Source organism: Hylobates moloch, unplaced genomic scaffold, assembly GCF_009828535.3.
Source record: "Hylobates moloch isolate HMO894 unplaced genomic scaffold, HMol_V3 SCAFFOLD_2, whole genome shotgun sequence".
In the NCBI taxonomy this organism is placed as follows: Eukaryota; Metazoa; Chordata; class Mammalia; order Primates; family Hylobatidae; genus Hylobates; species Hylobates moloch.
This window is the reverse complement of record NW_026652277.1, coordinates 3858447-3881763: the sequence shown is the minus strand read 5'-3', so window position 1 is coordinate 3881763 and position 23317 is coordinate 3858447. Positions and strand designations below refer to the sequence as shown.

General features: G+C 40.6%; 1 long non-coding RNA gene across 1 annotated transcript; it reads right to left on the bottom strand.

Moving 5' to 3' along the window:
- On the bottom strand, positions 1 to 22059 carry LOC116474563 (uncharacterized). The gene is made up of 3 exons (XR_009210923.1): positions 21624 to 22059; positions 15696 to 15873; positions 1 to 241 (listed from the first exon to the last, which is right to left on the bottom strand). It is a non-coding gene; the product is annotated as an uncharacterized LOC116474563 (long non-coding RNA).
- Positions 22060 to 23317: the final 1258 nt, after the last annotated feature.

Genomic DNA, 23317 nt, shown 5'->3' with positions numbered 1-23317 from the left:
TTCATATACCTAAAATGACATTTTAATGAAAATAATTGTAAATCAGTTTATCTTTATGCTCTGAGGCCTTAAGATTTGGCATGGTTTGGGGCCTTATAATGTATTCTCCCGGCCAAGCCAATTTTCATGATCCAAGCTAATGGCAGGCAGAGCTTCTGGAAAGGCTGGGGCAATGCTTCCAACTTCCTGGGAAGGTGGGGGTTACTCTCATAAACCCAGGGCGGGAGTGTTGTCTGAAGGCCTTGTTGGGAATAAAAAGATAATTAATAGGGTGCATGATACTGAATATAAATTATCCACAGCTATGCCTCCCCTAATTAAACAGAAGAATGAAAACAAAGGGCAAGGACCAGCTTCACTTGTAACTCTGGTTTTCTACATTGCAATGTTGGAGGTTGGCAGCGCTCCCTATAAATTCTCTTTTTGGTGAACTCTTGCATAAGTGTTTGTAGGAACAAGTACAAATAGCTTAGTAAGACACTACACCCCAGTTTGTTTCTTAAAACACAAAAAGTAAGAAATAACCTAAAATGATGTAGTATACAGATCTGCAGAAAGGAAGCTTAGATTTCAACGTTCATCTTATTTTGAGCCAATTTATTTGGATACTGTAAAGTCACCCTTTAAATAAAAAGATGCAAACATCAGTGAGAGCAATAGTCTTCCTCTGAGTGGAAATATCTAATAATTATTTTGAGAATCTATATTTTGAATCTGCCATGTGAGTTCAGTTTTTTGTTTGTTTGTTTGTGTTTGTTTTTGTTTTTTGAGACGGAATTTTGCACTTTCACCAGGCTGGTCTCAAACTCCTGACCTCAGGTGATCCACCCACTTCGGTTTCCCAAAGTGCTGGGATTACAGACATGAGCCACGGCGCCTGGCCGTGAGTTCAGTTTTAAGTGAACTGCTATTTTCTAAAAGGGCATGCTTTAAAAAACAAAAGATGATTTGCTGCATGTGAGAAAATAACGTTATTAAACATTTACTTCCCAGTCAAAACCTTAAATACCCTAAAATATTCTGGGACTTTCCTGAGCCAATGACATGTGACCGCCGGACATTCAGGCAGCATCAGACACCCTGGCTGCTCAGGAGGTGGCACTTCCCCACGCACCCAGGTCTGCTCCCTCCTCTCTGTCAGGGAGTTTTATCGGAAGATACAAGCTGTGTGTATTTATTTCCATCTTGCTAGTTAATGCATTGAGAGTATCTGTGTTTTCTAAAATGCTTCTTATTTGTTAGAACACCACCATTTTGCATTTCCTAAGAAGAAATGGAAGAGACACAAGTGACCAGGCTAAATGGAGACTCGGCTGTTTTATCTGTTATTTAGAACATGCAGTCTTAGAAAATCACGTCCCTTAGCCTAAGTTTCCAGAAGCTCAGAGCTATTGTAATACGTAAAAGTCTCATCAAAGCTAGAATCTACTATGACTTAGATGCCCCATACCCTGCCTGCTTCCTTCATCTGAATACTTTGTGAAGGTGGAAAGGGAATTAGAACGTTTTCCATCCATGGTAGCAGCTTTGTTTTTTTTTTCAATGCAAAAAAATACAATTTTAATGACAAGCCATTATCTTCTTTGATCTAAAAGGGAACTTTTGTGCCAGGCATGGTGGCTCACGCCTGTAATCCCAGTGCTTTGGGAGGTCGAGGTGGACCGATCACCTGAGGTCAGGAGTTCGAGACCAGCTTGGCCAACCTGGTGAAACCCGGTCTCTACTGTAAATACAAAACTTAGCCAGCTGTGGTGGCAGGCACCTGTAATCCCAGCTACTCGAGAGGCTGAAGCATGAGAATCACTTGAACCCAGTAAGCAGAGGTTGTAGTGAGCCAAGACTGCACCACTGCACTCCAGCCTGGACGACAGAGCAAGACTCCATCTCAAAAAGAAAAAAAACTTTTTTTTCTATTGGCTAAGCTAAGCTAAGGATATTTAAAATTTTAGAACCTCAACATCTGAAAGAAAAAAAAAACAAACAAAAAATAACAAAAAACAGGAAAAAAAATGTTCCATGTCTCTGAAGGTGGAAAAAATGGGAAATAAATATTTCACCCAAAGTGACCCAGCTCCGCGGGGATGTAATGTTTCCCACAGCCTCTTCCGGCTGCTGCACTTCTTCATGAGTAAAGTATGCTGTTTACAGTGTGTCCAGTCACCTCTGGTCCATGTGGGATACACCAGGACAGGCTTACTAAAACTCCATACCTGGTTAGAGAGGTGGAGTAGGGGACTCAAACAAGAGATGGTCTTTCACTTTCAAAGAACTCTGATTTAAAATAATTTTTGGTGTTATGGACTGAATTAACCATTTTCCCCAAAATCCATGTGTTAAAGGTCCTCATCCTTAATACCTCAGAGTGTGACTATATTTGGAGGTAAGGTCTTTACAGGTAATTAAGGTAAGATAAGGCCATTAGGATGGGCCCCAATCCAGTATGACTGGTGTCCTTGTAAGAAGAGTTTAAGACACAGACACTCATGGAGGAAAGATGGTGGGAAGAGGCACGAGGAAGAGACACTGTTCACAAACCAAGGAGAGAGACCTCAGGGAAACTGGGAACAAATTGGTTGATCAGAACTCTGACACTGAAAAGAAATGACTTGAGCTTGATCCATAGACTAGTATAGAAACTTCTGTCTTTTTTAAAGGAGACCCTTAGGAATTGATACGCTAGTTTTTTTCCTTATGAATGGAATTTGATCTGTCATATCCCAACACTAGGAATGGTTTCACTTCCCTCCTATTTAGCATTTCATAGTGACAATCAAAAGATGAAGATTTTAGCTTTGTTCCTTTTCCTTCACACATTGGAACAATTGGATGATTTTTATTTTAATGTTTTCTGAACTTTCCAAATTTTCTCAATTCCTTCCTCCTTAGAAAGCTCAACAAATGGGAAAGAAACATGATTTCATGTTTCCTCCAGAAACTCCAGATATTTCTGAATCTCACAGGTACACTCAAGCAGTATATTTCTGTTACTTATTTATTTTTCTTAAAAAATACTCATTTACCAAATAGAAGTGGACCAACGTGACCTCATCAACAGGCTAATTTGTTATTAATGTTCAGAAAATGCTCAGAAGGTGCTGCTACTTTTCATATTTCTTACTGATGAATGAACGGGACAGAATTAGAAATTCTTGGCAATTGGCAAAGGGTCCCAACACATGCAATCACTTCCTCCTATTGCAGAGAAGGAAGTTTCTGTATTAGTTGCTCCAGAAAGATAAGGTGCACAGAGGGCTTTGCAGGGGAAGGAGGTAGGAAGCCTGGAGGTGGAAGAACCGTAAATAGTGTCCACGAGAACGGCAGGACCAGCGGGACCAATGCTGAACGTGCCCTGGCTCATAGTGATCAACAGGCTGATAGTCGCCAATAATCAACAACTTATTTGTACCAGAGACGCTGCTTCTGGGTTCATGCAATGGTTATTATCCTATGGATACCTTTTCCTTTATTGAATATTTCAACACCTCTTTTGCTTCTGTGTCAGGCCTTGTTCTTGGCTCTGCTGCTGCACAGTGGGCCAAACAGACAAAAATCTTCATCCTTACAATCGACTATTAGCACATGGACACAGTGCGGCCTTATGAAATAGGACATTAGAGTCAGATTGTCTGCATTTTTACATTGCAAATTAAGATAAAATATGTTTTCACCTTATAAGACCCCCCTAAAGATGACAGTAAACAGTCCATATATTTGTTACTCAAGGCATGGTATACGTTCCCTGACCAGAAACAACTAAGCATCATTCTGTCTCCTGCCTAGGTTCTATTTCTCCAGTGTCATTGGGACTTCTCGGAGAAAAGTTCTTTCTCTTCCTCTGGATAGCACAGGGTGCAAATGCAATTCCTGGGAATTTTGCAGCCATTTCATCATCATGAGGGAAACGATCACGAGGATAAAGATGTTCCATGGGGTTTGGCAAATCCATGAGAATCACAGAGCACTGGTGGCAGGTGCCTGCTCAAATCATTTCTGAATCTTGTCCTCCCTAGAGACTTGCCAGTTCCACAAATCATGTAGCTACTGTGCGGTGGTTTGAAAATACACATACAAATTCTGTGACACTTGTCCTTTCCAAGTCTAATTTTCCTTTCCTCTGAAAGTGGGCTGGACTGAGTGACCTGCTTCCAGTGAATAGAGTCTGGCAGAGGTGAAAGAGGCTTTTGAAGTGAGGCCACAGCAATGCTGTCACTTCCACGTTGTTCTCTCTTGGATAACACAGTCTGGGGATGACCATTGTGAAGCCATAAGGGCAATCCAGCGTGGGAAGAAATTGGGCCTCTTGCCAACAACCACTACACATTGACCACCATGGGAGGAGCTGCCCTGGGGGCTGATCCTCCACCCCCAGTAAGGTCTTCAGGTCCTGAAGCCCCCAGTGGCCTCCTGAACTACAATGTCTTGAGAGACTCCAATTACCTTGATCTTAAACTCCTGATTCTTAGAAACTGAGAGGATAATAATTGCATTAAAACTTTAAACCTCTCTATGTTGAGGTGATTTTTTTAATGCAGGAAGAGATAACTTTTGTAAATTTTGGTAGCACAAATAGATGCACAAGTAGTGAGGAGTTGGAAAAATATTGAGGAAGGTGTAAGTGACAGCAAGGGGAGCCTTGAAAACACTGAAAATAAATATATGCTGGTTGCTATGAGAAGGCTACAGGGGAAGGCTTAATGTAAAGTGAAGAAAATGTTGTTGAAAATGGAAGAAAACTGGATCCTTGTCACATAGTGGCAAAAAGTTTACCAATATTTGCACTTGCAGTAATGTGAAAAATAGAAAATGCACCTAATAAAGCTGGTGATTGGCTAAAATTTCCAGGTAGAGTTTTCAAAATGCCATTGGGCTGCTTCTTGGAAGAAGACAGTATCAACTAAAGGAAGAACAGATACCAAAAGAAGAAACAAGGACTCCTTAATTTTGAAAATTATCAGCCTCCCCTGATGATAAATAATGTTAAAATTAAGAAATGACCCCCAGGCAAAGAGAAAACCTGGAGTACTATCAGAAACACATGGCAAAAAGTTGAAGCCAGGTGTGGTTTTCAAATTCTTTTTAAAGCCTCAGAAAAATCAAAGTTGAAGTCTCAGAAAATCACTCATTCAAACAATAAAGCTTTTAAGAAGCATAAGACTGTGGTTCCTTAGTAGTTTAGACAGGATGCCAAGGTCAAAATGGGTTATCTTAAAGACATTTCTAGGTATGGCTTTGGTAAGACGGAATACACTACAAGAAGATTCATGGGAGACCCACACAATTTTTCAAGACAAGTGTAGCAGCAGATGAACCACTAGCTTAGACTGAAAAGGAAAGAGTCAGTTCAAAAAGAAATGGCTTCTTAAGACCCATAAATTTCTATAAGTAAAAAACAGCTGAGGAAACTACTCGGCTTGGAGCACTGGCCACATTTCATGGGGGGAAAAAAGATGACTCAGAAGATCCAAGAAGGCAGAGACAGAAGGCCTGTGGAATTACTCATACAGCTTGAGACCTGCTTAAGGAAGCACCAATATGTGTCCTGGGAAATTTCAGAATTGCTATGGAGAAGTAACTGCCATATGCCTGTGTTGTAAATGGAAATGTGCCATGGTGGTTATTTTGTGCCCCTTGCACCGTTATACATTTGTGTTGTATTGTTCTAGCTCATAGGTCTTCAGATCAGGAGAAGCTGAACCTAAGCAGTTGAACTTCAGTAACAACACCAATGAGATTTGGAAAGAGAGTGAGTTGAGTGTATTTTGCATGTAAGAGGGTACTTTTTTTTTTTTGAACTAAGGTAAGAGTTCTATTTTTTATTTTTATTTTTTTAGAGACAGGATTTTGTTCTGTTGCCCAGGCTGGAATACAGTGGCAGGATTACAGCTCACTGCAGCCTCAAACTCCTGGGTTCAAGTCATCTTCCCAAGTAGCTAGAACTACACATGTGTGCCACCATACTCAGCTAATTTTTAAAAAGCTTTCTGTAGAGACAGGATCCTGCTATGTTGTCCATGTTGGCCTCAAGTTCCTAGGCTCTAGCAATTCTTCCACCTCACCTTTGCAAAACACTGGGATTACAGCCATGAGCCACGGTGCCCAGCCAAGGAAATAAATTTTAATCAAATTTTTATAAACTGGAATATCTCTAACTTGGCTTTTAGAGTGTTCTATTACAGACGTTTATGATATACATGGGGGTATGGATTAAACAGCATTCCCTGCCCCCACAAAAATTCATATGTCGAAGCCCTAATCCCCTATGTAACTACTTGGAATAAGGAAGTAACTAAGGTTAAATTAAGGCATAAGGTGGAGCCCTGATCCAGCAGAATTAGCGTCCCTGTGAGACCCCAGAGAGCTCACTCTCTCTTTCTCCACCACATGAGAACACAGCAAGAAAGCAGCCATTTCCAAGCCAGGAAGAGAGCCCTCCCCAGGATCCAAATTATCAGGCACCTCGACCTTGGATTTCCCAGGCTACAGAGATGTAAGAAAGTAAATTTATGTTGTTTAAGCATGTCCCTAGTCTGATATTTTGTTCTGGCAGTGGTATCATTAATCTGAAACCCTAAGATCCTTGAGAATAAAAGAAATGATGATTTGGGCCTCATCACAGCTTGTTTATGAGTTTTGAGGCTGTAGTTCCTAAACCGTATGACTTTGTCAGCCTCCGGGTTTTAACGGGGGACGCGATGTAACAAAGGCACTTTTACTGTGAAGCTATAAAGTTTAAGGCATTTTTGGCTCCAGCTCAAGGAAGACTGAGTTAGAGGTACTTTCAGTTTGAGTTTTACTAGGATATAACTGCATGGCTCTTTGTCAAATGTAATAAGCAATTGCTCACCCAAGCAATAACAGAGGAATGCCTCGGAGGTGTGCCCCTCTACACCCATGTCAAATACCTGACATCAGGATGCCAGGTGTAGCAGGCCATGGTATGCCCAGCTCAGCTTCTCAACCTTGTTTAGAAAGTAACCCCTTTAATAGCATCTGAAGGTGTTGAACTCTTCAGCATTTTTCAAGTTTGTGTTTTCATTTCGAGGTTGTCTCCTAGATTTAAAAACGCACGTGAACAGTTGAATTTTTCTTTAGACTAAGTATCACAAAATGGCCTGCTCACTATAGTATTCCAGCCTTAGAAATTGGGTTTTGCAGTGTTTTAAGGACTCCCAGATATACAATATACATTTGAAGACTTAGAAAGACAAACACAAACAAGATGGAATAAGTTTATTTGAAAGATATATAAAGCCTGAATGTACCATTATAATCTAATTTGAAGGATGTTTTGGAAAGTTGCAATGAAATTGGAAATTATGAGCTCCTTATTTATACACATAGAATGGTCATATTCCAACCATTTTAAGTGCATTTATTAAATAGAACATGAGAGAAATACAGGCACAATATTAATGGAATATAAAACAAAATAAAAAGATATGTGTTGAGAATAAAATACTTTATCTGACAATGAGACTAAAATGTAAAACCCATTTTTTCAGATCAAACCAAAAGCAGTAATTTATTGCAGCTGAGAAATAAATTTCAAGCAGAAGCCATGAAAAGGTTGTAGAATTATTTGATAAGAAGAAGAAAGAGGAGGGAATCATAGACACCCACTGTGAAAAGATTTAAAATCTTACTGAATTTACATAAAATACGAGCACTAAGTTAAAATGAAACATATTAGGCCACCAGAAATGGGAAGTTTTTGATAAATGGGTTAATGAGTCTCATTAATCAATCTAATTAATCATAAGTAAACGAAAACTTTTTAAAAAATCTTGAAAGTCCTTGTAATCTTATAAATTATGTATTTTTATAACAGATAACTGATATTTTACTTATACTATAAGTTTTTTGATTGAAGATTTCACAAATTGAACAACAGCCTTAAATTTACATGCCATTACCAATAATAAGTTGTAAAACTAAAATACTTTTTTGGAACTATTAATTTTAAAATATTACATTCTTCAGAAAAATTAAATTTTACTATTCATTTAATTAAATAAAGATACAATAAACTTTTGCACATGAGAAGCTGCTCAATTAGAATTCTAACAATTTTTAAAAATTCTTCGGTTAGGTAAGGCAGCTAATTTTTACAAAATTATGTTAAGTTGCTGAAATTTATAATATTGTCATATTTGTATACTTTTATAAAGATTGCAATGTGTTTGATTTATTTTTCTTTCTAAATAAAATTTCACTTTATAATTTATTTTATCCTTCTTTTGTGTGTATGATGTAGGCTTGCTTTGTAGCCCAGGCTGGAGCACAGTGGCATGATCTTGGCTCACTGCAACCTCTGCCTCCCAGGTTCAAATGATTCTCTTGCCTCAGCCTCCCAAGTAGCTTAAACTAAAGTCATGCATCACAATGTCTGGCTAATTTTTTATATTTTTAGTAGAGACCGGATTTCACCATGTTGGCCAGACTGGTCTCAAACTCCTGACCTCAGGTCATCTGCCTGCCTTGGGCTCCCAAAGTGCTGGGATTACAGGTGTGAGCCACGGGGCCTGGCCTATGCTTTTAGCATTTTGTCATCTTAAAGGGGGTCCTCAAAAATGTGTGTTTCTGACCCTACAAAATGGGATCAACCCACAGTGCAAAGTAACATTTATGACTAGGTACTGGTTCACTTTCAAAAAATATATGGAGAAAATAGAGTTACTTCGCTCTATCTTTTTACTTTACTGTTTTATAGCTATTTAAAAATGCATTACAGTTCCCCAAATAGATTATATTGTGTTAAACTCTCTGTTTTTTTTTAAAGTAAAGGCAAAATTATTATAGATCTCTTTAAATAAGAAAAACAACAAAAATGAGGACATAAGACATATTTATTCCAGTTAATATGCAATTCAAGAATAAAGATCTGGCAAAATAAGAGAAAAAAATACTTCCCAAGTGGTTATGCTTGGAGGGATATGGATGTTAGACTCAATGAAAAAAAAAAAAAAAAAAAAAAGAAAAAGGAGAGATGAGAAGCCTTTTTCAATCCCCTCAGATCCAAACCGAATCTTTCCAATCATCCTCACCTTGGGAGGATGGGCTGGCTGCCCCTGACCAGACCTACAGTAGTGAGGATGGGGGAACACACCACAATACTAACACAAGGCATTTGAAGACTAGCTGGGCCACTTTCATGTGAAGTCGGATTGAAGTCTCTGGTTGATAGAAAAGTTGTATCTAGATAGAATGGTTTTTGTGGATGATGCCATAGAATTTAGCTAAATGGTTGCTTCCCATGGGAGGGCTTTTAACAGTCGTTAAAATACTTCCATGCTGTGAATATAACAAGAATCTCTGCTTTGGTCCAAGCCAACAAATTGATTTTCACATTAAATAATAGACTGAATATAATATTTTAAAGTGAATATGATATATTGTAGCATCACTGCTGGAACTTATCAACAAGAACTCTAATGAGTGTTTTTCTATAAATATTTTTTTTCAAGAGTAATTCTCTTTTATGAGCTGCTTAACCTACCGTATGCTTGAGATACGTGACACTTTATTAAATGCTCAACAGCAGAAGCATTTTAGAAAAATATCAAGTGGAGCTAAAACATAAGAAGAAAAAGAAGAAGGTGATGAGGAGAAAGATGGAGGATGGAAAAAGAAGGAAGATGTGGCCGTCTCTGCAAGCTTTATAATATCATAGAGGAACTCGAGATAGAGCTCCAGGAAGACAGTGAGCAAACCATACATGATCAACCCACAATACAGACATTCTGGAGACTCCAATAAGTGGATAACACAGCCTCTCTGTAATTCTGATTATCTGGTTTCAAAGAGAACGTAATCAACTTGTCAGCTGGTAGACTACATTTTTTAAATAACAGGTCATTGATATTTTTATCTAATTCAGAAAACGTTTCGAATACGTCAGCAAAATTCTATAACACTTCAAACCTTCTCAAAGCCTACATTTAAAAAAGTTATCAATAATAGGTTTGATGATACACTTACTGCATTCTGTTAATCGTGTAATAATTATATAAACTAATAAAAAAATTTCATCTATCTTAGGATAGGAATTTCAAATCAAACTGCATATTTTTATTTGCTAAATATAAAATTGTATATGTGTGTTATTGGGATCAGCCTTGTACAAGTAGTAATTATAATGACAATTCAATACAGAAAAATGTAACACTTAGAGCTGCATGGGCAAAATTAAAATATTTTGTTTTCAATTTATGTATTTCCTTCACAGAAGGAATTATGAAACAATCAATAAGAATGTTTTGAGTAAAGATTACATTAAGATAAAACTATGGAGAAATAAAATTGGAATACAAGTTCAAAGAGAAAAAGGAATAATGTCCAATTTCCTGTAATTGAAGAGCCTGTTTGTGTATTTCTTTTAATAGGTGGTGGTCAGTATCAAATCACTTTGTTATTGACATTCCACTGACTACATTTTGTAGAACAAGTTCATAGTTTCATTTTTATCTGTCCATAGTATCCTGAAATTTGCATCATTTGCAAATATTTCAGCATATGAAGAAAAATTTTGTATGTCCATTAAAAACGACTGAGAGCTTGCATTTTGCAAAACAACAGGATAGAGCAGTGACAAACATTTGGAGATCAATGATCTACAGCATCTGGAAACATCCTTTCTCCCTCAAAATTACCTGAAGATTCACATAGTTTTTATTCATTTGAATAGCTTTGTCATTTTTCTCAAAATGGTGATCAATGAGAAAATTCGCTTTATTATATGTTTCTGTGATGGACTATGTATTACTTTGCTGAATTAAATAACAATTTATCACTATTTTAAATGACTTTCTTTCTTGAAGCTATTATTTCTGATGAAGTTCACTTTGTTTGGATTTAGAAAATCCACTTGGAGGGAATGTTTACTTTCCTTAATATACTTTATACACATGTTTTAACAGTAATCTTATAGAATTTTACAAATATTTATTTATTTATTTACTTATTCATTCATTTATTTATTTTAGAGACAGTGTCTCTATCATCCAGGCTGGAGTGCAGTGGCAAAATCTCAACTCACTGCAACTTCCTCCTCCCAGGTTCAAGCGATTCTCCTACCTCAGCCTACAGAGTAGCTGGGATCACAGGCGTGCACCACCACACCCCACTAATTTTTGTATTTTTAGTAGACATGAGGTGTCACCATGTTGGCCGGACTAGTCTTGAACTCCTGACCTCAAGTGATCCACTTGCCTAGGCCTCCCAAAGTGCTGGGATTATAGAAGTGAGCCACCGTGCCTGGCCTAAAAATGGCATTCTTAGCATCTAGTAATCTTATAACACTTTAACAGGCACACACACACATACACACACACACTTAAGGACCTTTAGCTTTTAGCACATTAGAAATATATTAGGAGTTATTTTAAATATTAGTTTCATTAGACATACAAAAGAAAATAAATTAAATTACAGTAGATAATTGAAACTTGTAGTATATAGTGCGTAGATGTAACCATCTGGACTCAAACTGGGAGGAGCAAAATATAATCTTAGCTGATACGTTCTGTTCTGAACAGATGTTTCCAACCCCACGTGGAGGATATGAATCTCTTAAAATAACAACATTTCCAGGAGCAACATTAGAATTATCAGCAACACATTGCTGTTCACTAACCCTAATGAAAGTGTAAATACAGACAGAATTTCATAAGTGCCTTCAAAATGGGAGAGGATTGTAATTTACTCTTCAGGATATTTTGCTATATGTGGTAAATGCCCAGTAAATATGTGTAAATGCAGCTGTGCCCACAATTCTGTTAAGAAGTTTCCATATCCTGAAACTAAGGCAGAAGGTCATGCGTGCATGTGGGTGTGAGCTAGCCATTCTAAATCAAAGGCATGTCACCCCTGCCGAAGCCCCTGCTGTCAAGAACTCTCAGCATTCCTTCTCTCGGTTGAAATCTAGGACTAACATTTCCTCTATTCAGAAACATTCCGTTCTTTCTTGCCCATGCATAGCTAAGTGATCTTGTTCTTTAGATGAGATCCTGCATCCAGCTCCTTTGCCTGAATGTAACTTTTTCTTGCTTCTGGTGTGACGAATAACCCAGCAGTCATCTTGCCTTTAACCATCACCCAGAGTATTTAAAAGGGAAAAGTGGGAGGCATCAATAAAACAGGAGGACATGAAAGACATAGGACAAAAGTAATCATGAATAAAGACTTCCATTCGCTGCACGTGAAACAGTGTCTGTTTTCTCTGGACTTTGCTGGATGCCTGTTCTCTACAGCAGGAATGAAGCAAAAAGTGAAACCATAATTCCTCCCCAGAGTGACAGCATTCTGGCCTGGGGAGCCGAAGTGTGCACAGGAATCAGTCGCCATTTCAGGCTAACATGACTGGAGAAGCAGACATCACCTGGATACCGGGGCTGGAAAGTGAACCCCAGACGAAGTGTACTGAAGGGTGCAAGGGTCTTGGATGGAAAATTAGAATCCCTATTTTTAAAGAAATCACGGACATCTAAGGAAAAGAAAATACAGGCTCCAAGTTTTTGAATTAAAGGGGTTTTAGAGTCTGCGAAGTTGACTGACTTGATTTATCCGGAGGTCAGGTGATGTTAAGTGGCGTGTCCACAGTGGAGATGCCAGACTCTGACAGGAGCCCACTTCTTCGGATCCTTCTAATTTCCCTATGGGGTGAGGCGGGGAGTGAGGATTTAAGGTTAGGAAGCTCAGATGAAACTCTACAATCTAAAAGAGGACTCATTAAAGAATATGGGCCAAAGGGTTCAAAATCTATCACTTTCTCAAAACACAGTGATAATTTATTGCAGAAATAGGCTGAGTAAAATTAGGGTTCAAATGGAAAATCAGAGAGCATTTAGGAGAACATTAGAGGCCCAAACAAAAATGGGCTTTGTTTTGTTTTTTTTGTTATGTTTGGCAATGGGCAAAGTGCTCAGAAAAGGACCCCAGCCTTGAAGTAGGGGGAGAAAGAGCCTCGGGGAGGGTTGGAGGATAGAGGGACGAGAACAGGACGGGGGCGGCAAGGACAGGCAGGGACTCTGCCCCGGGGAGAAGGTTACTCGGCGCAATTCCGCACAGTGGGCCGGGGCTGTGTGTCGACGAAATCGCCCATTGCTAAAGAATCCTTAGTGCAGTGAGAGAGCATAGGGCCTTCAAACTACTGTCCAGGGGACATTCCTAGTGTGCGGCCAGGTGGGTCCCAATACGAAGGAGAAGAGGGGCTCTATGTTCCAGGAGCAGGTCTTTGGAGGAGAAAGTCTGGAGATCCTTGGGCAGCGAGAGCAGGTGCCCTTGTGCAAGGAGTCATAGGCTTGGGCTGGTCCTGAGATTTGGGGACCACCCCGGGGCCACTCATCTTTCCAAGGAGGGTCCATTTGTCTATGCCGGATCCTTAGAGCAATACTTCTGTCTCAGAACCTCTTCTCAATCCATCCGATCTCCATCTCTAATCTGGCAGGTGGTCCTCAGCACACATCTCCCTCTTGCCTCCCAGGCCCACCCAGCTGTGGGAATTATCCTATGCTGTGTTCCAACAGAGCCCAGGACTTCGTCCTCGTCCTGAGGTCCTGGGGCAGGAGAGCTGTCCTGGCTCCACCAGAAACCATCTGGTCTGGATGGAAGGGGAGTTACTCGGTTTTCCCAGTGGCTATTACCTCCTGTGTAAAGTCAGGGTGAATTTCTAAGCCCTTCACTAACTTTAAGTTTTGATGCTATGACTAAGAGGACCTTTGTTTTGTTTCATTTGGTTTTTCAAAATGAGTTGTGTGTGAATTTTTTACTATGCCAGAGTCCAAGCAGAAAAGAAACCAACAGAACGAGGATCTTCTATGACGGCTTCTTGTTAGCATTTAATGCAAATAGAGACCATCTACGAGACTCAAGACCAGGGCTGGTCCAGCCGTGGTGCATAGTGATGCTGAAGAGGAGGAGGTGGGCTCTGAACCCCTCCAACAAAGTTTCAGGCCTGTCTCCAAAATGTACAAGGTTGTAGCTTTGGGAAAACCACTCAACCTTTTGGCACCTCAATAATTTTATCTATAAAATGTGAATAAACTCTGCCTCCTACCCAGAAGGAATGTTGTAAAACCAAAATGAGGCATTGCACAAAAACAGGTAGAAAAAGTGTCTGGCTCACGGTAGGTTCTCCATGCCTCTTATGATTGCATGGTTAAGACCTGGAAGGGGGGGGTTCACGCTGTGCACTGAGCATATTGAGGCCAGAGAGCACTCAAGCAATGCCAGGAGCAAGAAAGCAGCAAGGCGAATCTTGGGTAAGGGTGGTGGGAGATAAGTGACATTCTGATATGCTGCAGAGAGAAATAGAGGGAGTGGATCCCCTTCTCACAAGGGTGTCCTGGCATCCCGGACTGGACTAGTCAGCCCTCCACCTCACCCTCTGCCATCTGCCTGTCTGGCTATAGTAATTGGAGGAAAGGTAAGCACTTCACATAACAGAGCAGTAACAGCCCCTCTCCCCAAGGCAGCTGTCCACTGCAGGGGCCACAGGGCCATGTCCCAGTGAGAAGCTGTCCACTGCAGGGGCCACAGGGCCATGTCCCAGTGAGAAGCTGTCCACTGCAGGGGCCACAGGGCCATGTCCCAATGAGAAGCTGCCCTGTGATTTTCTGAAATTTCCAAATTGAAACTCAGAAGTCCTGGCGGGTCATGGTGGCTCACGCCTATAATCCCAGCACTTTGGGAGGCGAAGGTGGGTGGATCACTTGAGGTCAGGAGTTTGAGGCCAGCATGGTCAACATGGCGAAATCCCTTCTCTATTAAAATTAAAAAAAAAGAAAAGATAGCCAGGCGTCGTGGCGCATGCCTGTAGTCCCCGCTACTCAGGAGGCTGAGGCAGGAGAATTGCTTGAACCCAGGATGTGGAGGCTGCAGTGAGCAGAGATCCAGCGTGGGTGACAGAGTGAGATTCTGTCCCCAAAAAAAAAGTCCTTTTAGGAGTCCAGAGATGGTGGCAGCTATGAACCAATGTAGTTTTACAGAAAATCCAACCCAGAAGTCAAAATCTGAGTAATCAGCAGCTCATTCTTGCTGGCATCTGATTGTCCCTATAGTCAGTGCCTCTCTCGACCCACTCCCATGTAAGGGTTAGGAAAACCCTTACATGATCTGGTTTGAGTTATATGCAACCAAAGAGACTTGACTAGCACACCTTCTGCTGGCACACTCTCAGCCTAATACCACCACTACTAAAACTCATAACACTCTGTTTCAACACAGAAATAGAAATACTTACAAAAATATGTTGCTTTGACTACCTCCATCTCTATGCACTAGGTTGCATAATATGAAGTCTATATGATAAAGTATATAAAATGTCCAAGTGACATTTCATTCCAACACAGAGCTGTCTTTTGGTCCTGATTTCGAACGCACAGTGTCAGCCAGGATGCAAACTTAGACCCCTGGGGCACTCCTCAGCACTGCCTCTTCTCACTGTCCTGATTTTAACACTTGGCTGACTGGAAACCCTTTTAAACAACGGATAAATAAGATTCCCCAAACATGTTTAGCTCAGCTTCCTAAAAGTGTAGAAATACGATTTTCTAATACTGGACATCAGACTCAAAATACAAACCAGCGAGAATAGAATCTCCCTGTGGATCCCTGTTTAATTAAATCTACCAGTTTCCTGGGAGGAAAAGTCTTACGGAGAACAATTTTAGCAATTTACCTGAAATTTAGCAATTTACCTGAAGTCTCCAAGGTGGGGAAAAAGAAGTGGTGATGTTCTCACTCAAAACAGGTAGCAATCTCCCAACACGCTAAAAATCCCTCAAACTTGATTTTCTGGCCTCCTGAAAATCCTCCCTCAGATACACTGTGCAGTCCTCCAGATGAAGAAGGAATTCAGCTTGTTAACATGTAAATCTTTGTGTACAAAGATGATTGGAACTAAATGATTATTTTACCCTGAACATATAAAGGTATTACAAAAAGCAGATATTTTTCTTTATGTAGGGGCTATAGAAAGTGAAAAAAACTAAAAGCATTCAATTTTCTGTCTGACATATTAAAATGTGGATGCTTAAATTAATATGGGGTAAAAAGTAAAAGATATATGTATGTGTGTGTGTGTGTATATATATATATACACACACACACACACGCACACACACACATATATTTTTTGAGACGGAGTTTTGCTCTTGTTGCCCAGGCTGCAGTGCGATGGCGCTGTCTCGGCTCACTGCAACCTCTGCCTCCCAGCTTCATGCTATTCTCCTGCCTCAGCCTCCTGAGTAGCTGGGATTACAGGCACCCACCACCATGCTCAGCTAATTTTTGTATTTTTAGTAGAGACAGGGTTTCACCATGTTGGCCAGGCTGGTCTCGAACTCCTGACCTCAGGTGATCTGCCTGCCTCTGCCTCTCAAAAGTGCTTGGATTATAGGCGTGAACCACTGTGCCTGGCCAAGAGACAAAAATATTAAGGAAATAATTTACCCTTGAAAATATATCCTGACATCGGTTTTTTCCTTTATTTTTCTAAAGAGATCAACAATGACACAGGAAACTGCTTTGACACAATCAACAAACCAGAAATTGATGTCAGTAGTATCCTTTTGAAAATAACTAAGACTAACTTACTTTCAGTGATTTTAAAATTCTTCTTTCTTCTATATTTATCATAGACTATTATTCCTAGTGCCTGCCTAGTCCCTATTACTAGAATTTAATCAGCAAGCTTTCCTCCAAATTAGGCAGTATATCCCATTCATTTCCAATAGATACATAAAATCAAAATGGGTCAAATTGTGCAGCTTATTGCTTAGTTTATAATAAATATTTCCATCTGTAGGCAGCAATCATGACTTAGAAACAGAGGCACATAGTATGTAACAGTAAATAACTAAAATAAATTAAATAACCCTTCAGCTCATTTCTTGGAATAAAAGTTTAACTTGAGATCTCCTTGTGTGTAATATCAATTGCTTGAAAATGAAGAGAAGAATATTTTTATAAAGAATAACTTACGGTTTTAAATAAGGTATTGTTTCTATTAAAGTGGACTTAATTTAAAGTTATAAAAATTAATTCAAAGATTTTTTTTCCTTTTAAGAAGGAATCTTCCTATTGCACTACTCCATCAACAAATGGAAGAAATAAACTAAAATAAATATGGATTCCACAGTGTTTACATACAACTTAAACACAACATGTCATTGTCTGGTAAAATATTTGTAGGGCCGATCAGAGTACAGACTTGAGGATACTACTTGAAATAAACAAACGCTTATCTAAATCTCGGAGGCCTGCAAAATTAAGTTTGGGATTTCTCAGCTGCAGGGAGCAGGCTTCCTACAAGCATCTGGACTTGGATCTGCACTTGGGACCGTGAATCTCTGGAGCCTGGCCCGCTGGACGCAGATGTCACCAACGCCATTCTGCCTTCCCCACCGTCATCAGAGGCTGCTGAGCAGTAGTGCCCTGGTTTGCACCTTCAGAGATCAGCAAATAAGGTTTGTTGTGCAAGACACAAGCTTCAGCTGGTGTTTATCGGTCGCACTAAGCCGCGTGAGATGTTCTCAGTTCCTACCGCTCCTTCTGCAGTAACTATTGATGTGCAATTTCTAAAGCTCATCTTTAAAGTACACGGCATGGAGTCTGAGCTCCTTCAAACAACTTCTCCCCTTCACATTCCTCACGGCACTATTTCTAGCAGGCAGTTGACGTCTAGGCTCTGAAGTGGACATGTAAAGGCTCAAGGTCTCCGATTTCCTGCGATGGCCTTCTCTTTTGATGTCCAAATCAAGACATGAACAAGCCTTTGAGGACCACTGCATAAGGCTGGGCCCTGTCAGTTCATTCAAGTACCTCCGTTAATACTTGTTGAGCAAATGCATAATCTACCCATTAATTAGGTTCCATGCAGCTAAATCAGCAAAGGTGAGAATCTGTGGAGCTGACCTAGGCCGCCCTCCTAGGAACCTGATATTTTATTGCTGACATGCAATTTTTAGTATGCTTTTGTTGCATTGGGTGCTGACTAAAACATTCATTTTTAAATAAAAATACATAAATGTTCTGACTTTTCTCAATTTGCTTCTTCAAGGCAATACAGTAGAATACTATTACATGGATTTTTAAGTAAAACACTATAAAAGAAGAAAAAACAAAAAGAAAAACATCGTTCTCTAAAAACAAAACAATTCTACTCAGTCACCACCCCTGCTTTCATAAGGAGGCATATATGTATTTCTAGTCGCCAATGTTGACATTATTAAAGGTTTTCCATTGTCATTTTCTATTTCGATGAAGAGAAATATTGTGCAATATTTATCATTCAATGCAGCCAATGCTCAAGTGTCCAGCTCGATAGTCCTTCAGCTCCCTGCATGGTGGTCCCTGTAGCACTTCACATTTAAAAACTATCCTATGAGTTATATCACTTCATCACCATCAGAACCTTAGGAGGCCCAAAGAATACTATGCCCCAGGGCACCTAGCAAACTGCAAAGCACTTGAATTAAATTATTTCCCCTGAAGCAACCACCTTCGCACCTATGCCATGTGATAAGCTGATCAAAGAGATTTGTGTTTCATTAGGAGTCAAGGATAAAATTGGTAATAGATTGAGAGATGTTTGTGTGCAGTGTGCAGTAATAATTAGGAATGAAGTAGTTAGCTTTTTGTCACTTGGATGATCAGCGATTAGCTGCTGGATGCTTTCAAAACAATAGTTTATTTGTATGTCATATATCGTGGTGAAAACAATCTCACTGGTATTATCAGTGAGCAGATCTTTCAAAAATGAAATGGGAGCCCCATCAGTGAGTTGCACACACTACCTTTTTAGGACAGAAGGGAGACATACACTTGGTGTTTTGGGCTGAGGATATTTGTGATTGCGCCAGGAGTTCAGAGCTGTAACTCATTGCCATAAAACCCCAGGTTTTTTGTTACAAATAGATGGGCCAAACCAGCATGCTCATTGTTTGTAGAATACTTGTAATTGTTTACACAATCCTTGTAATTTCTTCCAGTGATGAGGGATGATGTGCCCCAGCAGAGAGAGGAGGGAGAGGCTGAACCAAGCGACTGTGAGGCATCTCAGACATTCGTGCGGCAAACATGGTACCAAAGGTCTCTCACACAAGGGCTTCTGCACACACAGACACTTGCTCAGTCCTGTTCCAGGGTCAGGGTCTGGGCACTGAGACAAGAAGCAGATGGGACTGGAAGCTACGACTGTTCCCTCCCTGTTCCTTCCAACTCCTGCTCTAATCACACACCCCGTGCACTGTACAGATGCAGAGATGATATCACCACCGTGGGTGTTTGAACACTGGATCCAGAAGTGGGGATGACACTCAGGTCCCCCACCACCATCCTTGCCTCGGGCACCTTCCTCATTGAGGTCCCCATGATGAGATGAAGAAAAGCTTCAAGGGCCAACAGTGAGCAGAGATGTTGGGTTCACTCGCTAACCCATCTCTCTGTCCCCCCGAGTCGGATTCCAGTTCCTCGGCTGCCTGCACCAGGGGCGCCAGGCTGCCACCACCCAGCAGGCTCATCAGCCTCAGAGAACCATCCAGACCTGAGAGACCCAAAGGGCAATTCCAACAGGGAAACCTGTAGAACCAGCAATGATTTAAAAAATAAAAAGATAAAATAAATTTAAAAAAAAGCAAACAAACCCCTCAGGAATGCAGGCTGTTTCCTTATCTTCATTTTGGACCTGTCTTCCTTGCAAATTCCGTCCAAGAAGAGAAGACTCTTCCCACTCCAGCTGTCTCTGCTTTGCCGACGTTACTTGGTCATTGGTGGTATTACCCACTTCAACATGGAATTAGCAGCAATGACTCCTCCAATGTGTACTTACAGAGAATGACAAATGCTTCATGTGAATACAATAAGAAAATGCTTGTGTACTTTCAGCACCTAGCATCTGCCCCTGGGGAGTGCAAATAAAGTGGTTCAGTTCCCCCGATTTCAATAATTTATTACATCTTTGCTATAAAATGAATGAAAGAGAAAGTCAGTCATTATCCATTTTAAGACGTGAACAGGGACTAAAGGCAGAGCCGTGGGCTGCACAAAACAAAAATGATTGGGATTGCACCCTTCGGCGCCCTCAGATGTTTCACCTGGAAGTGCTCTTCCAGTGCCCAGGGGCCCATGGCAGCAGCGTGAGCCAAGTCATGCACGGCCGCCCTCCTAGGAACCTGATATTTGAAAATCACCAAGGATTTTAATTAAAAGGAATTTCCATGTACAAAAGTAAAATACATATTCCCTTTTTATTCTCTCCTCAGAAGTGTCTCGTGATACAGCTTTATTCACTTCTCTTGGGGTATCTTTAAGACGTTTCTCACAAGTACGGCAGGAGAGCCTCCTTTCTGTGATGCTGTTGGTCTGCAGTGCTCATGTGTAACGAGTGAGCCCGTCTTTCCCAGTGAGGGCCATGGAGGCTCTTCCTGTGTTTGTGTCCCTGCACTGTAGCCGTAAAAGCACTGCCATAGCCATTCCCACCTATCCCACTCGGTGTCCTGTATCTGGTTTTATTTTTGTAGCCCCTCGAAGGCTCTTGGTATGTCCCAGAGCAAGTTAACTTGCTGTTGAAAGTCTAGATGCATCTGTTGAAGGTAGCTGATCTCTTTTCTGTAACTACCCCAATGTCTCCCCATCTCCTACCTCAGGACGCACATGTTATCTTGTGGCTCGTCCATTCAGAAATCCTATGGAGGTGGCTGCCAGCTTAATAAATTGAATCCTAATTACCAAGGAGAGCTCAACATTTGAAAAATTAATATATTTTCAATCATCAAGGTCTACACTGTACCAAATTGTGTTTGTCTAGTGGCTAGGATTGATATTAATGTTTGAATAAAACTAATTAGATGACAAAGAGAAAGTTGAAAATGATCAGCACGAAAACTGACTCACTGGAGAGATCTCAAGCCAGAGGCATCCTGAGAAGATGTTTCTGCACTGGCCATTTCTACCTATCTAGCATAGACTGAAGTATCACGGTAGCAAGGCTGAAACTATGTTTTCAGATTAAACAAAAGAAATCCATGATAATATTGTCCCACCCCCTTAAATATTTTGCTACTGAAAAAAAGATTTTACCTACAATAAAACATTCAGGTGAACCTTTTTTATGCAAAAGGGACAGTGAGTCTTAACCTAAAACGCCTAAGTATAATTTAAATTTCTTATGCTTCTTATAGATGAGTCAAAAAATATATTCTTGATTCTGAACTTATTAGAGCCACATGGCTGTTCATAAAAAATTATGCCTCTCTCAACATTTTTACTGAGGAGGAGCGGGTTGAGGAGCGTGGATCCAGGCTAGCCCAAGCCGGGTAGATTCTGTTCAGGAAACATCCCTTTAAAAATAGCAGCAAGAGTTTCCCTTTTCATTTAGACATTGGTTTACCTACCCTCCACTAACAGCCTGTTAAAATACCATCCAAATGACTGACATATTTGCAAAAATCATTGTAGTTCTTAACCTCATGGAGGCCCCAACTGAGAAAGCAATATGTGGCTGTCTTTGAGGTAAAGGCTTAACTAGAACTTCAGACCCAACGCTGGAAGATGCCACGCACCCCGGGAATAGAGGGTGGCCCTTCTAGGAAGTTCCATTTCCTGCCTGTATCCTTCTCTCTCACCTGAAAGAGCCAGAACAGCCCAGGGAGCAGGGGCTGCCGGCCCTGCAGGGAGTCGTCTACCTCATGACCTCATTACGTGCCTGTCCCCAAAGCTGAGTCACTTTGCTCCCGATTCCCAGATTCTGGCCTAATGTTTTCTTCATCAGGTTTATCTTGATGCCTGTCATGCAATATTCCTTGAAAGTCAGCATCCCTCAAATTCCTGTCATTCCCAGGAGAAATGGACTGTGTTTCAACAACCTCAGGCACCTTTTATTACGTGGAAGGAAGGAGAAAGCACGGCTCATTGACACGCTGCTGTGTCCTGTTTTTGTCTGGGCTGTGCGACCTTTGACAGAGTAGTGGACCTGGGCCATGTGGGAGAGGCCACCACAGCTGCCCAATGGGAGTGGCACAATTCCCTGGGATGTCGGAGCCAGGCTGCCGCGGAATGTAGACTGGGACCCAGAGCTGATGTCACAACCACAGAGTTCACAATTCACTGAATGCAGAATTCTTAAGCTTCCATCAGGGTTAAGGCACTGCACAGAGACTCCGAGAATAAAACATGCAACAGAGGCGCGGCTGTTCGCTGAGCCTACCCTGCAATAGAAGTGGGCGGGATTAAAATAGAAAGAAGTGCATATAAATAGCGATTTGAGGGACCAGACAGTGCATGATGGGGGCATGCCAGAAAAATAGAAAATCGCTGGTGTCCCTTCTGCACAGGCCAATACATAGGTGCATGTGGATAGTCTACAGTCAAAATACTGGTTCCCAATGAAGTACATTCATTATTTAGGGATCTAATTAATTTAAATCGTATTAATAAATATCTGTGCAATCTTAACTTGGACAGGTCACTTAAACTCCCTGGTCTCTCTTACCTTCTCTGAATAAGGATGTTAAAATTGACGAGCATGAGATTTCCTTCTAACATTATGATTCTAAGATTCAGCAATAATAATAGAAATCAAGGTAATTATCCCTGATCTAATTATGGTGTAATTAGGAAGCAGACGATGTGCCGGTGATAATGGCGGCTGATGGTTTCTCTGCCTGCTGAGTCTCGCGCCCATACAATTTGCTCTCCGAAATGGATTTTGAGTTTGGAGTAGGGCGCTGATTGCGAGACATTGTGATTCTGAACCCCAGTGTCTGCTAAGTGGCATTCAATTAGTCACATGAAATGCTGACTCATCCACTGTCGAAGTCTTCATTCAGAAGAGAAATGTCCATTCAAGTCAGATTCAGCGAAATTCGTAATAAAAGAAGTTGTCTGGGGTTTTCCATTCAGAATGGAACAGGCAGGAAACGAAGAACATGCTTTGCTTATTTCAGTCCTTTAAGAACTTTATTTTTTTCATTGGAGATTGTATATATACACGTTCACTTAGCACCTATACATTTATAGATTTTGATTTCGTCATGATAATTTTGGAAAATCAAGGGGTAACGGGTTTCCTTTTAAAAAAAGAAATGTAACTGTGGAAAAAAAGAGATGTATCTCATCTCTGAGAATCAAATTTACTTGAGGTTTTAGAGAATATATACATTTTTAATAATGAAAAAGTTATATTATTAGTTAGAATGCAAGTGTGGCAGAAGTATTAGGATAAAGCAGGAGATGCTGGAAACAATCTCTTGTGGCCGATGACACCGGGCCCCTTCGCTGTCCCCCATAAGGCGTCTGTCCAGTTTTGTCAGGAAAGCCA